General features: G+C 39.8%; 1 pseudogene across 1 annotated transcript in view; it reads right to left on the reverse strand.

The window, feature by feature from the left end:
- Window positions 1-262: 262 nt before the first annotated feature.
- The window catches only part of LOC308620080 (centrosomal protein of 78 kDa-like), a 319042-nt pseudogene continuing 298084 nt past the window's right edge, over window positions 263-21220 (reverse strand). Inside the window, exons 9-18 of the transcript in view lie at window positions 19978-20030; window positions 19113-19437; window positions 16873-17000; window positions 15407-15456; window positions 13866-13996; window positions 4621-4698; window positions 2992-3158; window positions 1758-1929; window positions 1388-1435; window positions 263-849 (exon numbers count right to left, since the gene is read on the reverse strand). The product of the transcript in view is annotated as a centrosomal protein of 78 kDa-like (transcript). The remainder of the gene's footprint in view (window positions 850-1387; window positions 1436-1757; window positions 1930-2991; window positions 3159-4620; window positions 4699-13865; window positions 13997-15406; window positions 15457-16872; window positions 17001-19112; window positions 19438-19977; window positions 20031-21220) is intronic.

Here is a 21220-nt window from a genome sequence, read left to right on the forward strand (position 1 = left end):
CTAGTTCCAGGAGAGTAAAGGCTTTATTTTGTTCACTGCTGAAAGCAACAGCACCCAGAAAAGTACTGTACATATGAAGCCCTCAGTAAACACTAGCTGAATGAATGGTGCAAAGTGTTACAAGGAAAAGTACACCGCAACTTTCATTATAATAAAAAGTATAGATAAAAAAATCTTTCTCTAATGGCTTCCAGTCAAGTAACTGAAAACACCATATGCTATAATAATAACATAAGTAATTTATGAAAATTTGAAGGCAAAAACATAATTTTAAAAGATTTAGACCTACGTTAGGTGTGATAGAGTATGGATGCTTTCTTGAAATTCACAATCAGATCCAAGAGTATCACTTTCAGACTGTTCTAGTAGACTGAGTTTACTTTTAGTTGTCTTTGATGACACAGTCACTATTCTACTCTCTTTCTTAACAGAAATGTGTTTTCTCGAAGACTCACTTTTAATTGGTTTATTAACCAAAGAATTATTTTGCCCAATTCCTTTGCTTTTCTGCTTTACAGGTGAGTCAGAGCAGGAATGCAGGTCCTTCCCAGGTTGTTTCTTAGCAGAGTAGTTTTTGGTCTATTCACCTGCTTTGCTCATTTTCTCTGAAGAAGACCTGCTATTTCTAGATAATTCTTCTTCTTTTTTTTGACTTCCAGTTCCAGAAATGACGTCTGCTGAAGGAGAACATGTTCTAGCAATGAAATTTTCAAAAGACTCCTGCCGCTGCTCTGTGACTGGGACCCCCAGGTTGTCTTTGGAAGTTTCTAAGGCCTCCTGAGTAGACGCTGGGACACGGAAGGAGTCGAGAGGCAAAGGAATCCTAGCATCACCTGTAATTTTCGGAAAGTGGAGGGGAAGACAAAAGACAAGACAAAAATTCAGTGATGAACAAAGCCAACCATCAAAAAGTAGAGTTCAAAACTTCAATGTTACTCTGTAATCTTATTATTAACACAGTCAATTGATGAATCAGAAGATTTCAGAGCCAGTTTTTTTGGTAATTATATCTTGCCAAGTGATTCTCAGCTTAACCTAGCTATATCCAAGGCTATGTCCGCTACGTTTTCAGACTTTGGTGATTGGGGTAGTTATTACCCATTTCCTTTCCCTCACTAAAAATAAAACCCTATTCTGTAGGATAATTAATGTCTTTTCTATCCTCCAGGCACATGTAAACCGTATGTAGTTTGTGACCAGACTGTGTTCTCAAGCTGTCAGTTCCCAAGACCACTCTGAGATGGGCTGATGGGGGCTCCAAGTAAGGCTGGAGGAAAAGCTGACAGGTTTTCCCCTCCCATTCCCATAACCAGGTGATTCACTCTAATATGTTACCTATTAGCTATGTCTGGATTACTTATTTTAAAAATTATATCAGTATGTGTACCTTCATTAGTGTTCCTTCATTGTAAGCTGACTGCATACAAATAGAAACCTAGATAAAATATGAACAGAATAGACATTTATACAATTTAAAATCTGGAATATTTTCTCTAATGTCTTCTTTCTTCATTAAGGATAGTTTGCTTTAACTCATAAATTTTCTCAAGAACTTCCAGTCTCCTTATTTACAAAAGTACAGTATCATGAAATGGGCCCACATTTACTAATCTCAGATTTCGAAAGGATTCCAGAGTCTTCTAGCTCCCGGGCATGTGAACTATTAGAGACTGATCGTTATTGTTTTCTCGCTGACTTGGTCATTTCCTTTTTGCTAATCACTCTTAGAATCATTAAGTGCTGTTCTGTCCATTTACTTGGCTATTTTGCATTTGTTATGGGGCACCCTGTTTTGATTCTGATTTTCCTTCTTCAAGTGCCTTCTTTTCTTCTTTAGGTGGACTACTAACAGGAGAATTCATCTGGGGACGACCTAGTAAATGAAAATCTGACTGATCTATACCAGCCATTGTGGCCAACTGCCCAAGCCTAGACGAGAGGAGGAAAGGAGAAAAGACAAAGGTTATTATAATCACAGAAGAGCAGTTTAGATTTCCCCAGACTTACAATCATGAAATACTTCTAAAATCTTTTTTTTTTTTTTTTTTTTTTTTTTTTTGCGGTACACGGGCCTCTCACTCCTGTGGCCTCTCCCATTGCGGAGCACAGGCTCCGGACGCGCAGGCTCAGCGGCCATGGTCACGGGCCCAGCCGCTCCGCGCCATGCGGGATCCTCCCAGACCTGGGCACAAACCATAGCCCCTGCATCGGCAGGCGGACTCTCAACCACCCCGCCACCAGGGAAGCCCTACTTCTAAAATCTTAAAAGCTAACATCCTACTCCAGACTACAAGCCTCTCTCTCCCCCAAATCCTCAGCCATTTCCAGATTCATCCTCTAGGAGACATCCCACTGTCTCACTAGAAGCTTCAATATGTTCCATGCACCCTGTCCACTGCCTGTCACACCTCCATTCCTACACTTCTTTACCACCTTTCCTCCAGTTTCCAAGAATGTGTTTGTTCCTTCCTTCCCAACACCAACACCAATTCATTCACTGACAAAACACCACTCCATCAACTATCAATCTCCACTTCCCTCTTTCAGCAAAATTGCTCCCGGTTGAGAACCACTGACCTATATCTCCCCTGCAGATTAATAATCATTTTTATGTCTAAGGCAAAGATAACTTTAATTCAAACTTATCAAACAAGCAAAAGAAGTGAAAGATAGGAAAATTCTTATGCATTCCCGACTATTTTCAATGAAAACTGCCTTTAATTTAGTCTTTACAAAACAACTATACCTACTAATTACTCTGTCTACAGGTTACTCTTTTATAATGGGCTCCCCACTCTACCAAAGCAGGCTTCCCTATTTGCATTTCTTAAAAAATTTAATTCCTCATTTTAAAATGTCAACTATATTACCTATAATTACACTAAATTTGGCTAAATATAGCCACGTAAGTGATGAAAATTGCTCCAGTTCCTCAGCAAACTACCATTAGAGTCGCAAAGAGAAGAATGCCATGAAGAGAAATGAACTAACCCAGCATCTTTAAGGAGAACCAGGAAAGCATGGAACTTCTGAAAAGAATTCTCAGTGCTGCCCCAAACACCTTCATCATCCAGGATCATGCTTGTCAATGAGTGGGCATGAAGGGCTTCAGACAAAGAGAAAGTTGTGTTTCTTAACTGGGCATTTTCATGTTCCAGCTATACAAGAAGACTGAAAACGTCTGACATGATTTTTTCTCATTGTCGTCAAAAGTAGTCTTGCCTTGGGCTTCCCTGGTGGCGCAGTGGTTGCGAGTCCGCCTGCCAATGCAGGGGACACGGGTTCGTGCCCCACTCTGGGAAGATCCCACATGCTGCGTAGCGGCTGGGCCTGTGAGCCATGGCCGCTGAGCCTGTGCGTCCGGAGTCTGTGCTCCGCAACGGGAGAGGCCACAACAGTAAGAGGCTCACATACCGCAAAAAAAACCCCAAAAAACAACAAACAAAGAAAAAGTAGTCTTGCCTAGTTTCAAGGAACAAAACTAAAACACTCAAAATGTAATTATTTTATAATTAATGTAACCCTCCGCCAGTAAAGACAGAGACCATATCACATAATAACCAAAGCCCACAGGCACCCAACAAAGTTTCCTATATAACACTTAGGTGGTATATAAATAAACCCAAGTTACCGTTTTATTAATGATCTTTCACAAAAGATCACATTTCTAACTGGTTCAATTCATAATGGAGCCTCATTCCACATTAGAAAATGACCTGCTTTAAGTTTCCCTTAAATTAGAAAGTGAATTATAGAATCTGATTTGAATAAAACATATTACAACTCTGATGAATGTTAAGAATTAACTTTAGTGAGTAAAATATCTAATGCTTACGTTTAAAAGTCCTAAATCATACCCAACCCAATTTATTAAATGTACGATCACCAATATTTTCTTTGGCTTCTTGAACATATTCACCCCCGTGCACTCTTCCCCTTCCGCTCAGCAGCTACGCACTTAAAACCCCCTGTAAGCTCAACTCTCGTATTTCTCAGAAAGGCCGTTAATGTTCATGATGCCCCTTTTGCCTTACATGAGCAGGTACTCAACATTTATTGAATGAGTGTCTGCCAATCCACTGGATGCACTTTTAAAAATTCCTCCCTACACTCACCCTGTGATAAATTATATTTAGATAGAACTTTTTAGATTATGCCCTGCTTTCATGCACATTACCTAATGTAATTCTCATAGTATATATTTTTATCTTTCATTGCATTCTTAGAAGTTTTCCAATATCTTAAATTTATTTAAATGATTCACTTTCCTAATTCATTGCCAGGAGAGTCTCATCATGTCTTTTATGTTACTGTATATACAATACATGCACAGAAAGTGCCTTCTTGAATCAAAGAATCATGAACAGGAAATAAGCTAATGTCATATAAAAGCACACACACACACACACATACACAAAACCAGATTTTCACATCTTTAAAAACATGCTTTCTGGAATATAGATCATATGATCACTAAATACCAGTAAATGCAAAAGTCCATATGATACCACCGATTTGCAACATATTACAGTTTTAAAGCTTACAAAATATGTGTATATGGCTTAAAATCAAATCAAAATAAAACCAAAACACTCTCAAAAGCAGATGAAACGTGTTTACCTCACTGACTCGTCTATCAGCCTTCAGTCTTATTACTCTTTCCTCCTCTAACTGCTTTAGGCACTCCTCCAGGGTTTCCTAAACAAACAGAGTCAATATTATAACTAATTCATAGTATAATATCCAAAAGCCTTTCCAGCTATTGGTCTCATCAGGATTTATGGGCAGAGCCAGAAGTGAACTCAGATTTTAGTCTGCTACTGGTCATATTATACCATGCCAGTGAAATGAATGATCAAAATCTATCCAATTTGCAAAGATTTATTTAAATTCCACTCTTTCCAACATAAATTTGTGGCAGCCCACCATAAAAGGCATATGCATATAACATAGTAAGTCAGAAATAAGAAGTTACGACCAAGAAAGAAAAATTCTATTTTTATTTGTGGGTCTCTTTATAGCAGGAAGTCCTATTAACGAACCTGCTTAGCATACCTGAATTGCATAATTGCAGATTCAAAAGCATGTTTTAAAAAAGTAATCACTTTTAAAGCAATTTACAGTCAAGCACTGTTCCTGGAGTTCCCTGGGTATTAAATAATCGAATCATCAAAACCCTAAGAGGGGGCTTCCCTACTGGCACAGTGGTTAAGAATCCGCCTGCCAGTGCAGGGGACACGGGTTCGAGCCCTAGTCCAGGAAGAACCCACATGCCGCAGAGCAACTAAGCCTGTGCGTCACGACTACCGAGCCTACGCTCTAGAACCCACGTGCCACAACTCCTGAAGCCTGCGCGCCTAGAGCCTGTGCTCCGCAATAAGAGAAGCCACCGCACCGCAACGAAGAGTAGCCCCCCGCTCGACGCAACTGGAGAAAGCTGGCGAGCAGCAACGAAGACCCAACGCGGCCAAAAATAAATTTATAAAACAAAAAACCCTACGAGGAAAGAACGATCACTAACTCCATGTTATTTTACAGATGAGGGAAACAGAGGCAGAGAAGTAGAGTAAGTAGAGCAGCACAGCCAAGGTCACACCACTAAGTAGCAGAGCCACACTGTGGACTCAGGAAGCTGGCTGCCATTCCTGCTCACGGCGGTGGTAGTCTTCCCTTCACCAAGGTCACTGAAATAAAATGAACACTGATAAACTATCTTAGGAGTTTTAGGAACTAAGACACTTCGGTCCTTGAAGTGGGGACACTGCTTGCAATAGGCAGAATTCTGAAGAGCCTCCAAGATGACCACTTACTGAAGTACACAAACCTTCCACTTATCCAATCAAACTCTAAATGTAGGTGCTGTAGTGAAGGGATTTTGCACATGGAATTAAGGTTCAAATTAAGTTGATCTTTTAAGATAGGGAGATTACTTTAGGTGGATGTGGCCTACTCAGGCACCCCACGAAAAGGACCTGAACTCTTCCTGAATTGAAGTGCAAAATGGACAAGAGGGAGACTCTCCATTGCTGGCTCTGAAGAAGTCCAATGCTGCGGCAGAGAAGGCAAGCGAGAGGCCTCTAGGAGCTGAAACTCTCCCCCGACTGACAGCCAGCAAGGAAATGGGGACCTCTGTCCTGCAACTGCAGAATCTGAATTATGCCAACAAGCCGGAAGAAGCCTGTAGGCATTCTTTCCCAGAGCCTCTGGACGCTAACACAGCCAGACTGACATCTTGATTTCAGCTCTGTGGCCCACACAAACTATGGTGAACATCCAACGTTTGGGGCTCAATATCTTACACTTAAATTTCACGTGCTTTAACACTCTCAGGAGGGAACCCACATGTTCCCGTGTGTATCTGAGCAGGAAGCCCAGTCACGCTGTGCCTGGACTTCTGACCTACAGAACTCTGAGCTAGTCAAATAGGTATTGTTTTCAGTCAGTAAGAGTGTAGTAAAAGAATTAATATTCTACTCAACCTCCAGGTTCGTGAACAAAATAAATGATTGTCATTGTTTTAGGCCACTGTTTTGGGCTGGTTTCTTATGCAGTGATAAACAATCATAATACCTATACTTATGAAAACAGTAAGGTATATTTATACATGTTAACTGCTTTGAACAATCACTTAAAGAATGAGGAACTCTATTACCTGCCATCATTGGGAGAGGAGCTGGTATCACTTTCTGGAGAGTAGCTTTTGGTACCTAACAACAATCCTACATCAGGAGTTTACCCTAAGGAAATCAAAGATGTGGGCAAAGATTTATCTACCAACATGATGTCATAAGATTGTTGATAACCAAACCCTAGAAGAAAGCTAAGAGCCTCCGAATTGGGACTGGTTTAAATAAAAACAGCTCATCGTCTGAAGGAATGCTCTATGAAGCCTCTAAGAATGACAAGAGGTCTCAACCAGAGTTCATGAATGGGCTTCAGGAGTGCTACATTCAAAATATATCTGTGCGTTTTTCCTGGGAGATGATGCATAAGCTTAATCAAATTCTCTGATGTAGAAGAGTAGTTAGTGACATGGCAAAATATTTCTGATACTTTTTTAAGACAAAAGAACAGATTAGGTGTGTGTACATGCAGAGGTGGCTTTTATTTCCTTCAAGAAGTTATTCATTGTTTTCAAACATTTGCTCAATGAACATATATTTTTTATTCAGAACATGTTTAAAAAATTGACAGTCTAAGAACTTCAAATTCTTTAATGTTTCATTACTAAAGCCAGTCAAGTTTTCAATGGGGAAAAAGGGGAAAAAATTGCAAAATTCCTCTACTTTTAATATAATGGTTTAGTCAATCTTCTAAAACTGATTTCAAAGAAATTCTAAACAAATAAACAAAAAAACAAAAAACCCTCAGCACGGTCAGAGGAAAGTAGACTAAAATTCCTGACTGGTTCTAAATAGCACATCAAAGTGCAATTACATGCAACAGTTTCTCCCTCTAATGGAGGGAATTAGAACACAGTGTTCAATTTTTGTGAAAAAGTGTACCCTCCTCCTACAAAATATTCAGAATTCATGTCCCTTACATGGAAATATGGAACCAAAAAAGTTAGAAAGTAAAATTGCTTGATATTCTATTACTTAAGTAAGACTAATGATAAGGCTTTGGAATAATTTTCCTTCCTTCCATCTGCTCTCCATTCCACCCTTCTGTACACCAGCTAGGGTGATTTTTCTGGGGCAAAGCTCCCATCATATTGGATATCAAATTTTATGTTCAACTTTTCTCCATTTAACATTGTAATCAATCATTTCTCATATAATCAGGGGATTCATAACCTTGATTTTTTTGTGCGGGCTACAAAATATTCCACTGAGTGGGTTTACTGGTTAACCATTTTACAGATTTAAATTCTTTCCAACTTTTCAGTATTATCAGACAAAATAACCGTTTTTATGCATGAAGGCTTTTTTCCATATTGAGAATAACATTCTTACAATAAATCCATAAAAATGAGTTTGAGATCAAAGCAAATGAACATTTTTAAGGCTCTGAGGTACCTATCTCCAGACTTCTTTCCAAACGATTTCTGAGATTTTACACTGCCATCAGCGATGTATCACTTGGTATATAACCTCTACTATAACTGTTGGCTTACTTCCTCACTTAGAGTGCAAGTTATTTGAAGATAGGGGGTGTATTTTATTAAGTGTTTATCCCCAGCACCTGTGCCTAGCACAACGTAGACGGTCAATAAATAATTGTTTAATAAGGAAAATCCCTGCCACACACGTACATATAAGATGTACGTGTGTGAAAGACAGACTGTGTGTTTTTCTCTAACTGGATAGATGAAAACTTGTCATCTTCTTTAATGTGCAATTTTTTTGCTTATAATTAGTAATTAAATTTCTCTTTTAGATTATATTGTACATATTCAGATTCTCTGAGGCAAATGGGCCTGGCACTACCCATTAGCTACATAACCTTGGACAAGTTGTATAACTCTAGGCCTCAACTTCCTCATCTATAAAATGGAGACAAGCTCCCATATTACAGAGCTCTTGTGAGAATTACATGAGTTAAAACACATATAAAATTAGAAGAGTGCTTGGTACATAGAATATGTGCAATTAATGCTGAATGAATGAACATGCGAATGCAAACAGTAGTGAAGGGCTTCAAATGAAACGGTCTCATCCCACTCCCACATCCAGCACTCAAGAAGCGACCGATTCTTTATGCAGTTTTTAATTGTAAAATACAATATGTGTACTGAGAAGTGCACAGAACAAAACTGTCAATGTGACAAAGAAAAAGAGAATACTTACATAAGCACTACTCGAAGCTGAAAGTATTGATACTTGTCAGCATCGCAAAAACCCCCCATATCCTTTTCTCATCACAAGCTCCTTCCCTCTTCCCGGTTAAACACCAACCTCACTTCTTGACAGTCATTTCCTTTAACCTGCATGCATCCCTAACAAAAGAGTTTAGTTGTGTCAACATCTAACTTTATGTACAGGATCATAGTATATGAAGTCTTTTCTATCTTATTTCTTTCTCTCAACATTGGTTTAAAAAATTCATCCACATTGCTGCCTGTAGCTCTAGTTCATTCAATTTTATTGCTGGATAGTTTTCCCACTGTACAAATACACATCATTTATTTAATTTTTGACTCTTAATGGACATTTGGTTTGTTTTCAGTTTGTGCTAATGCAAATCATGGACAGGAATCCTGCTGTACACATTATTCTGGTGCATTTACATAGGGCAGGGGTGAGGGCTGCTGACTACACCTCGTTCCATACTGTGCCAGTGTCACTGCCCTTGTGCAGGGTGACCACATACCCCAAGGCGCCTTGGGGTGTTCCAGTTTATACCTGTTGTCCTGTTGTCTAATGTTACAGCATTAGAGTGCCTCCTTTATATACCTTCAGTTGACGGAGAGGGCTAAATGCTTTCCAAAGTAGTTGTGTCGATTTATACTCCAGTATAAACAGGGTAGAAGATTCCCATAGTACTTCAGGTCTACAATACCTGATACTACCAGACTTTTTATTTATGTATTTGTCAATCTGATTGACATGTAGTTTCCTTGGTTTTGACTCACTTTTCACTTATTACTTCATGAAGTCGTACACTTTTCTGTGTTTACTGGCTGTATGGATTTCCTTTTTTATGAGGTTTACATCAAATATTGTTATTTTTTATTATTTTATTATTATTATTTACTTTTGGCTGTATTGGGTCTTCGTTGCTGCGTGCAGGTTTTCTCTAGTTGCGGCGAGCGGGGGCTACTCTTCATTGCGGTGGCTTCTCTTGTTATAAAGCACAGGATCTAGGCGCGCAGGCTTCAGTAGTTGTGGCACGTGGGCTCAGTAGTTGTGGCTCACGGGCTCTAGAGCACAGGCTCCGTAGTTCTGGTGCACGGGCTTCGCTGCTCCGTGGCATGTGGGATCTTCCCGGACCAGGGCTCGAACCCGTGTCCCCTGCCTTGGCAGGCAGTTTCTTAACCACTGCGCCATCAGGGAGGTCCAACTATTGTTATTTTGAATTCTTCTCCATGTCCAAGTAATACTCTTACATGACTATTTTCTCACTAAATTGGAGGCGTTATCAGTTCACTTTCTAACTTACTAATAAGTAAGGGTTTAGTTCCTCTACACTCTTTCCTATGTCCACACTGTTCAGTAAAGTTATGTCATCATGAGTTATTCCACTGCTCATGATCTCTTTGACTTGTAGTCATATACTTAAAAACCTACATTGTTGATCAACTAGAAGCTCTCTCAACGTCACGCTTTGTAAAATGAGGACATTCTTACCATCTTCCCTTTTTTCTACCTCCTGTCTACCTTCCAAACCCAGCTGTTACGTTGTCAAAGTTGAAATTTATATTCTGTTCTATGTGCAGTTAAGTCTTCTGTTACTTGAGAGTCAGTACGGAGTAAGGTTTAAGAGAACAGGCAGAGAGCCTAAACTCAAAGCCTCGATCCAACCTTAAATTAGGTACAGCCTGGGCAAGTTCCTTCCCTGACTTAGCTTCCTGCTCTCAAAAGTGGGAATGATATTAGCACCAACCTCATAAGGCTATTCAGAGGATTAAATGAGTTAATATATGCAAAAACACTTAGAGCCTAATATATGCTAAGTACATACTAGTACACAATACATTTCAGTACATACCAAGTTAATACTAATACATACTAAGTATAGTTTACTTTAGTTATTTGTGATTACATGCAAGTTGGCAATAAAAGCTGCAAACCAAGACAGTATTGCCATTATTACAATGAAATTAATATTGCCCACTGCAGATGTACTGTGTCTCTGTGTATAGACTATACCTCGTTCCATACTGTGCCAGTGTCACTGCCCTTGTGCAGGGTGACCACATACCCCAAGCCGCCTTGGGCTGTTCCAGTTTATACCTGTTGTCCTGATGTTACAGCATTAGAATGCCTCCTTACACTATTGAAGTGTAAGGAGTTTGGACAAGTTCCGGTTTGGACAACAAATTATATAGGTGGTCATTACCCCTGTGTGTCACTGAAAAGGGGGACATCTATAGTGTCAAGCTGAAGTGGATTCTTCCCTTCCTCACCAATAGTAGGTTAAAAATCAACCATAGTTCAGTGTGCTTCAGCTTTATGTCCGTATAGCCTTTTCTCCTCTGGAGTTCAAGTTCCTTCTCCTCTTCCTCTCCATCCTCCCTTCCAACAGTGCCTAACACCTAGTAAGTACGATATGCCTCAAGGTGTTTCTAAGCTCTCAATCACACAATCAATAGAAGCCTCTCCACTCTAGACTAGCTGCAATCTGCACTGAATCCCCTATTACCTTCCTTCTTGGTTTATTGCCTCATTTTGCTGGATTATGTCTATAAATAGCTTAAGGTGTAGCACAGGAGGTCAATTTTTCAAATTTCTTTGGGTACAGAATATCTTCTTCAGCCTCCACTTATGACTGATAGTTTGGCTGGATACAAACCCCTAGGGTGAAAATTATGTGCCTGAAAAACTTTGGAGGTATCTTTCTAATGCCTTCCAGGATCCATGGTGCTCATGACAAGTATGATAAAGTCAGATTGTTACCTTTTTTTTAGGTGACCAGTATTTTTCTCTCTGGAATGGATGTATCCTCTCAGTATTTTATTCTATTTTAATTTATTTTTTCAGTATTTGAAAGTTTCACAATGAAGGGTGCCTAGGTATGAGTCTATTCTTACTCATCTTGCATAACTATTTTCAATCTGAGGCCTGATGTCTACTTTCAGCTGTGGGGAATTTTGTTGCCCTTTGACAGCTTCCCTCCATTTTTTTTCTGGGTCTGGACTTTCTAATAGTAACATGTGGGATCTCCCAGATGCAGCCTCTCTAACATATTTCTATCACATTTTCCATTGTGTCTTTCTTTTTTATATACTGAGAAATTTTTTAAATTCCTACTGAATTTATTTCAGCAACCATATTTGCATTTCCAGGAGACCTCTCTTGCCTTCTGACCATTCTCCTTTTCATTAATACCCTAGTCTTATTTTATAGTTGCTAGCTCTTTTTAAACCTCTCTCAGGATGCTAATTAGGGTTTTTTCTTAAATTATTCTGTGCCCTAAATTGTCCCTGGTCCTACTAGGATATGTTTGCACTCTTTCCCCCTCTCTCATGTTGTAAGCTTTACTCAACTAACAGGCAAATGACAGTTATTTTCTATTTAAGAATGAGCGCAGAAAGCTCCCTGAAGTCAACGATTGATTGGCTTCTTATGCAGGAAGAAGCGGGCAGTAACTGTAACAGGATCTCCCCCAAAAACAGTTTTCTAGGGTGTAAAAACTCACAGTAGCTGCCCCAGTTCTCGCCAGTTTCACTGTCTTCAAAATGAAATCATCTCATTTCAGGAGGGTTAGGGCGGGGCAGGGAGTCCACTCCTCCAAACACATCCCTTCAATGAGCTCCCCTATTGGTCACACTTTTAACTAACTCCACCCTCTCTCCTACATGCGCACCTGAGCATGGGGCTACTTTTTCAGGTGGGGTCAGAATCCTCCTCAGTTGCACGTGGTCCCTGTGCATATTCTAGGTGATGCTTTTCCTCTGTTCTACTGCTTCAGTTTCACACTCTTCCACCTGTCTTCTTTCAAAACTATGTTGAAATCTCTTGATAGTTGTGTGCATATATACTTAAACACTTTGATACCATCATTGTAGTGTCTTGTCAAAACAGAGAAGAGCTAAAAGGGTTCTCAGTGCATTCTGAATCTGCTATTCTGTGGTCCCAGTGTTTAAACTTCTTGGACTTCCCCACTGTCTATTACTGCTTTTACAAATACAATCTCATGGTCTATTCGTGAAGGAAATGAATACACCACATCTAAAATAACAAGGAATGCGGGTTAGATGCTCTAGGGTCTAGTCATACTCTTCCATTTACTAATAAACCACTTACGTTCTACAAATTGTAGGTGCGCATTTATAAAACGAAAGGGAGTAACTCTACATGAACTATAGATTTCTCCTACTCTAACATTTCATAATTTTCTAAGTTCTTTTCTTAAAATTTCTCTATATTATCATTAATTTTAATTAAAAAATAAAAATCTAACTTTCTCTTTTGAAAATCAAAGAGTAGTTCCCGTAGTCCTACAATAATGGGATAATTAGTTCTGAAACCTGTCAAGTGTCATGTTTCATACGAAGAGAAAATCATATTAAATAATTTTTAAAAATTAAACATGGACTTTGTAGCACAAAGACAAGGTCCCCCCCAAATGGTGTTCCTTTATTTACTAGAAATGTTCAGCTCTGCATTAAAGTTGAAATAAAATAAATATATTAATTTTGAGGTGCAAAAATTTCTTATAAAAATCAATTTTTCTTTTCTGTCCATACAAACAAAAGTATGGAATGACATTAGAGGTCAGGTTTATTTGGCAATAGAATGTAGCTTCTTGATATTTTTGATTTTAGGAAAGGAGAATATCAACATCAAAACTTTTTTCAACTTTACTCTTATTTAAAATGAGGCCATATTTTCCTCTTATAAAAAGAGAGTTCAACTAGAACTGTCTATTTTCTCATCTGTAAAACAAGAGCACTGAATCAGCTGACTGTATTCATTCAGAACTCAATTTCCTTATCTTATGATCACTAAGCTTCTCCCTAAATCTAAAATACTAAGCTTCTAAGCAAAGGAAAATATATTACTAACGACATGTTTTGATTTTAGTTTCTTAGAGTTCAAATGTCCACCATTCACCTTGGTCTAAGCTTAAGGAACCATTCAAGGGGATACAACGCAGATGGGAGGAGAAAACAGAACCCTCACACAAGCTGTGCTACGTTGCAATCAGCCTTCCGTTTGAAAAATAATCTTCTCTATAGCTTTAAAGTGATAACTTTGTACCTGCAATGCTTCTTGTTTCAAACGGATTTTCTCTGGCTCCTCCTGAACACGTTCTGAGGAATCGTCGACCTCTTCGATTTCTGAGGAGGAAGGACTCCCTACTGTCACAGTCACAGGAAATTCTGATGGACCTGAGTGTCACAAGAAGAAGATAGGAAACCACAGAGTTGTTACACTAAAGTGCAAAGAAAGAAGACAAGATTGTATAAAAGACAACACAAGCCAGATACCAAATATCCAAATATTAGAGGACATTTAACAAAAGTGATCTGAGGTATCATTCTTTATAAATGTCTCTCACTGCTCTTTAGTGTAAAACAGGCAATGACTAAGTAAAAGTACAGGAACTTATTTTTGCTATGTTACTGTACAGACCTCTGTTGTACGTGGTTAGGATTAGTAATGGGAATTGCCCATATTATTTTATTAAGTTTCTTTCACAGAAGCCAAGTGAAGATCCAAGGTAAACATTTTTTCTCAGATCAACTTTATACTGCAAATGAAAAATTTATTCTTCACCATCAGACAAAAACAGTCTGGAAGAAAATGTAGTTTTTCAGAGGAAAATACATCAGTAAAGGGACTGATGAATAATCAGGAAGTCAACATATCTAAGCTGTGAATAATAGACATTAGAATTTAAAAAGATAAATCACATACACATACACAACTAAAACTGACCCATCAAAAATTTCATCATCTCACCACCCTTAAGCCAAAACTAGGGCAACAATTCTCCCAGCAAGCTTCACTGCCACTGCAATGTTGTTCAATAGGACATTTCCAAACATTTAAAAACTGACCTGACCACAACCCCATAAAAGTCTACAGATCATAAAGAACTGTGCTGGGATTATAAACCACGCAGAAGACAAGTCACTAGGACATCATTTTGACAACAAGCAGCAAACCCTGCAGCATAGGAAAACCCTAACAGGAGAACGAGGTGCACACCCCTCTCTCTGGGAATGCAAGGCCAGGACTGACACCCAAGATGCTCTTCTCTCAACCTCAGCAGTGGTGCCTTTCACAGAGCAACTATGCAGTCTCCCAAGACCACTGGGAAGGAGAATCTGATACTGACAGTATTAGCTTGCCACGAGGCCATAAGCGAGGGAATGTGTGTGGTCTTGGTGAGAGAGCAGAGGTTTGGGAGATGTTGCTTTATATTGGCTTTCAGATCAGGAATTTGTACATATAGCCCGCAAACAACGTTTCTTGAAAACGTGAACATTCTTGAGTATGACAGCTCCATGTGAGGGGTCAGAAATGGCAGTCAAGTTCGTTTCACTGGGTAACAGCTGATTTGCGGACTGGAAAACAGGCTTCCTTGTTTACAGACATAACCACAAGGCTGCCAGGTGTGCACTAAATCCACACAAATACACAGTTGCATTGGGAGAGCGACCAAACATGTTTTACATGGATTTATTTCAGAGAGGGAAATGCTTCATGTAAGGCTCTGTCAGTTTAAAAAGCAAGAAGAATGACCATCCACCTTTCCCAATTCAAGCCCTATATATCATAAATATGATAGCTACACACCACCAACTGATTACATACATCACGAGCTTTGATGAATAGAAAGCCCCTAAAAAGATAGCAACAAAACGAAGTTAGATCTTCATGTAAATACATCACCAGTTAAACCCAGTTAATACAACTATTTAGTAGTATGAACAGTATCCATACAGAATTGTGTATAAAAATAAATAAGCTCAAAACAAGGACCTGGAGGGCTCTGCTACGGAGAAAACAGAACAGAATTCAGCCTACTGGCTTGGTAATCACTCTCTGAACTGCTGAGAGGCCCCTTCAGCTCCTATGTTCAGGATGGTTGAAATTTCAGTCTCACTTTTTTTTTTTTTTTTTTTTCTTTTTGCGGTATGCGGGCCTCTCACTGTTGTGGCCTCTCCCGTTGCAGAGCACAGGCTCCGGATGCGCAGGCCCATCGGCCATGGCTCACGGGCCCAGCCGCTCCGCGGCATATGGGATCCTCCCAGACCGGGGCACGAACCCGTATCCCCTGCATCGGCAGGCGGACTCTCAACCACTGCGCCACCAGGGAGGCCCAGTCTCACTTCTTTAAATGGTGATATTAATCGTTCTCTAATTTAACCCCCTGTGTGAGGAGGATGGACCTGCGATTAAGTGTCTCAGGAAGAAGACAGGAAACCACAGAGCTGTGAAACTCAAGTGCAAACACTGGGGATTCAACACTATAGTTTATGCAACAGCAATTCACATTACCATTTGCAAAAAAGTAGTCGGTTGTCCAGTGGGGATTAGAAACAGCCATTTAACATGAGCAACTGAACAGATATTTTACACAGTAACTACTTCAAGTACTATTTAAAATCAATTCTCTTTGTTTTCTTAAGCAATTGTTAATCCCCAATTTCCTGATTACTACCAAGTAAGTCACCTGAAGATCATCTAGAGCTATCTATTTCACTTAGCAAGCCTAAAGCTATAATTCAACCATTTTATTTACTGTTCTGTGACAAAAATTACTATGAACAGCTATCCCCTGGATAAGAAATCAGCTAATGCTAGTTTGACTCACTAAATCTGATTTACTGAGTTAATAAGCCAGTTGATTTAGAATAGGTCTAATGCACATTTTTCATCCATTCTGCATTAAACTATTTCCCATGCCTAAAATGTCTTTTTTCCCATTCATACGTATCCAAATTCCTACTTCTGTGCTGTAGGGCTTCGCTCAACTACACCTGCCTTTAATCAAACTTCTCTCACATGCACAATTGGTGATCATTTTAGTCTCCTCAAGACTCCCACGGAGTTACCTCTGTTGTGACACTTGAGAAACAACTTGAAACTCCCAATTACTTTTAATTTTTCTTCCTTAGAGGGCTCATTAGGCAGAAGCCATGTGTGAGTTACCTTTTTTCCTCTACACAAAGCACCAGAGACCACCCACATAATACAAGTTCCAAAATAAAGAACTCTAAATGACTGAAAAAGACAGGGAATGCAAACAGGTTACCTGTTGCTTTTTGCACTTTCTGCAGGACACAATGGCCGGAAACCAGACACTCCAGGTGGTAGCGCTTCAGGAGGGTAACATTCTTTACCAGCAGAGTATTTCCTTCCATTACTTACAGGCTTCTTTGCGGCCAAGACTACGTTTGACAAAGCATGAAAAGAAGGAATCAAGATGCACCAAAGGTCTACAGAGCAAATGTCACACGTGCACACGTCGAAAGGAATAAAAAAGGCACTTGACAACGATGCCAAGCCCATTAAAAAGAGGATCGGTTTTGTACAAAGGTTTTCCATAAGCCAGCATTTTAAAAAAACATAAGTTCTCTACAGTAACAAGTTATTTTAACTAAAACAAAAGTATTGAGATGTGCAGAAATGCAAAAATAAAAGTTTAAAAAAAATCCCAAAGTATGATACATTTTATGTATCATGCAGAAACACTCAAGTTTCCTGAATCTTAGAACACCTTTGGCATTTCTGAATCTCAAGGACACAGAAACACAGATACACCCATGACTTCTGCCAAACAGAATCTTCAGAAGTAGACCAAAAGTTAAATTTAAGATGAATTTTTCTATGTAAAAACAATACAAGTTATAAGGCTGCAAGTTGCTGGGGGGTAGGTGAGTCAATTTTACCCTCCTATAAGCCTGTCAACCTTCACTGCTCCTTTGATTTCATATAGAAAACGCACAAAAAAACAAATGAAACCCACTGGATGAAAGAGTGAAATGTGGAGACTTACCCTATATTTCAGTAGTAAAGAGGCAAGTATCTTTATAGGAAACATTTGGTTGCAAAAACTAGACCTACGTGTTAATATTTTACTTAGAACAAGCCATATATTAAAATTCACATTTAAATATTTAATTTGAATTTACTGAAAACAAACATCATAGGTTAAAATGGTTATATTTATCCTTCAAAGCTACTATATTTTATGTTATTTTATTTATTTATTTTAATAGATCTTGATTGGAGTATAATTGCTTCACAATTCTGTGTTAGTTTCTGTTACACAACAAAGCGAATCAGCCATATGCATACACATGTCCCCATATCCCACCCTCTTGAGCCTCCCTCCCACCCTCCCTATCCCACCCCTCTAGGTCATCGCAAAGCACCAAGCTGATCTCCCTGTGCTATGCTGCTGCTTTCTACTATATTTTAGCAGCATTAGGATGCAGGGTAAAATGGAGTGTATTCGGTAATATAGGACAAATATTTCATAGAGTGTAGCTTATTGATAATCACCACACGATCCTCTGTGATTTACATGCCTCTTAAAAATATATAGGAGGGCTTCCCTGGTGGCGCAGTGGTTGAGAGTCCACCTGCCGATGCAGGGGACACGGGTTCGTGCCCCGGTCCGGGAAGATCCCACATGCTGCGGAGCGAGTGGGCCCGTGAGCCATGGCCGCTGAGCCTGTGCTCCGCAACGGGAGAGGCCACAAAAGTGAGAGGCCCACGTACCACACACGCACACACACACACAAATATATATATATATATATATATGTATTAAAATTTTTTAAAATTACACTTTTCTTGTTAGGAGATTAAAAAATTTCTAATAAAAGTTCCCATCTTTTATTAGGCATACATAAGTACAATATAAATGTGACACAATTCACACCATTATTTCACCCCTATACTCCCCTGGATCTAGGTATATACCCAGATACTGATTTGGCTTACCTCTATGTCTCCAAATAACTGAGGCAAATACAAAAAAAAAAGCCCAAGAAATAAAATTACTCTTAAAAGAGCTCAATGAGCTTGTATACTGCAGTTACATTTCCACTTTGTTTAATCATGCTAACTAAAAAAAAATGTTTAACTGTTCTCATTCCATGATGCCCTATTATTCTGTACTAATTTTACAGAATTCCAAATACGTTGTACATATACATGTTTTATTTATATATCCTTCCATTTCTAATATCATAGCAAAAGTCAATGTAGCTATTTTAAGATTGCTTTACATAGGATATAAATTTTTAATAATAATATCTAATTAGTGTGATATCACAAATCTTAACTTCTTTGAATGTACTATTTGATTATTAAAATATCACTCTCTTTAGCGGAGGGGGTAGCGGAGGCGCGCGGGAGAATCCATGTCCTTCTTAGAACCGTTTCCTCTAAATACTTTTAAACCAACAGCTCTTGGCGAAAGTCTTCATCCCTTTAAGGCTAAGTTCTCGCGAGACGACAAGACGCCGGATAGCTTAATCGCACGTTGTGCCTGCGCGCGCTGGGGCAGCTCGCACTTCCGCCCGAGGCGTGTTGCGACTCACAGCAGCTGCCGGTCTCGCGTGGTGACGCAGCTGTTTTTTCTCGGCTAGGTCTGCTGTAACGGACGGAGGCCGCCTGAGCTGCGGAGTTGCAGAATCTGGCGTTCGGAGCTGCGGTTCTTGGCGAGATTTCGCGTTGCCCGTCCTCAGCCGTTTCACCGATAATCAGCGGATCGCTTTGCCAAGTGCCGGGAAGAACAAAGGAATTCGGAAGGAGACTCTCGGCTCCCGGCCGCCTTTCTCTGAGTGGCTTCGTTTCCCGCTCGCGCCTGTCCGGAGAAACTGGACTTATAACCGTCACTGGATTGTAAGTACCCGAGGCGAAGAGAGCTCACTACGCCCCGCTTTTTGCGTATCTTTGTTCCGGGAGAGTTTGTGGATTGGGAGTATCTGCTGAGCCTTACTTTCTGTGCCGAAAATCATTCCGTAGGAGCCGCCATTTGCTTTCCCTGCGTTGTCCTGCAGCGGCAGGACAACCTCTATCTAGAGGTTGGAACTTGGCATTGCAGCTAACAGATTTAAATGGACCTGAGTAAGGCAATGCGTCATTAACGACTGGTATTGTCACAGCATATTTAGAAAGACTTGGAACTTAATTCCGAATAGACGCTTAGTTGCTCTTCTACCTAGAACTCTTTGTAATTAAAGACGTCAATTTATAAAGAACTGGTCTTTCTGTTGAAATAGCTGAAATTTTTTAGTGCAACAAGTGGTTATTAGAGAAAAACTGAGTCACAAAGAAGTAAAGATGAGTAAGAGCAAAGATGATGCTCCTCACGAAGTAGAGAGCCAGTTTATCTTACGCCTACCTCCGGAGTATGCCTCTACTGTGAGGCGGGCGATACAGTCTGGTCATGTCAACCTGAAGGACAGACTGACAATTGAGTTACACCCTGATGGGCGTCATGGAATTGTCAGAGTGGACCAGGTCCCATTGGCGTCAAAATTGGTAGATCTACCATGTGTTATGGAAAGTTTGAAAACCATTGATAAAAAAACCTTTTACAAGACAGCTGATATCTCTCAGATGCTTGTCTGTACAGCTGATGGTGATCTCTATCCTCCTGTTGAGGAACCAGTTGCCACTGCTGATCCCAAAGCAGGCAAGAAAAAGGATAAGGACAAAGAGAAAAAGTTTATATGGAACCATGGAATTACTCTGCCTCTAAAAAATGTCAGAAAGAGAAGGTTCCGTAAGACAGCAAAGAAGAAATATATTGAGTCTCCAGATGTGGAAAAAGAAGTAAAGCGGTTGCTGAGCACAGATGCTGAAGCTGTCAGTACCCGTTGGGAAATAATTGCTGAAGATGAAACAAAAGAAGCAGAAAGTCAAGGCCTTGATATCTCTTCCCCAGGAATGTCTGGCCACAGGCAGGGCCATGACTCATTAGAACATGATGAGCTTCGGGAGATATTCAATGACCTCAGCAGCAGCAGTGAAGATGAAGATGAGACACAGCATCAAGATGAAGAAGATATAAACATCATTGACACTGAGGAAGATCTGGAAAGGCAGCTACAGCACAAGCTAAATGAGTCAGATGAACACCACCAAGAAAACGAGGGAACTAATCAGCTGGTTATGGGAATTCAGAAACAGATTGATAACATGAAAGGCAAGCTCCAAGAGACCCAGGACAGGGCAAAGCGACAGGAGGATCTCATCATGAAAGTGGAGAACCTGGCTCTCAAGAACAGATTTCAGGCTGTGCTGGATGAACTGAAACAAAAGGAAGACCGAGAAAAGGAGCAGCTCAGCTCTTTGCAAGAAGAGCTAGAATCACTCCTAGAGAAGTGAGGAGAGTTTTGATACTTAATTTCATTCCTGACAGTGGTCAGCCTTGAAAGAAAAACTGTTTTCATCACCTGGACTAGACAGTAAAACTTTGCAGTAGTTCCCAGTTTCCTCCACTGCCTTCTATTGGATTTGTTTTATAATTGTGAATTTCTATCTCATTTGTTTTTTGGAACCACTTCGGTGGGTGTTTGTCCTGTAGTAAGTAGGAATGTATAGACAGATAAATGTAGGGAAGTTGTAGGATTAGTGGAGTG

Source organism: Mesoplodon bidens (genome assembly GCF_964165515.1).
Source record: "Mesoplodon bidens genome assembly, chromosome: 7".
Taxonomy (NCBI): Eukaryota; Metazoa; Chordata; class Mammalia; order Artiodactyla; family Ziphiidae; genus Mesoplodon; species Mesoplodon bidens.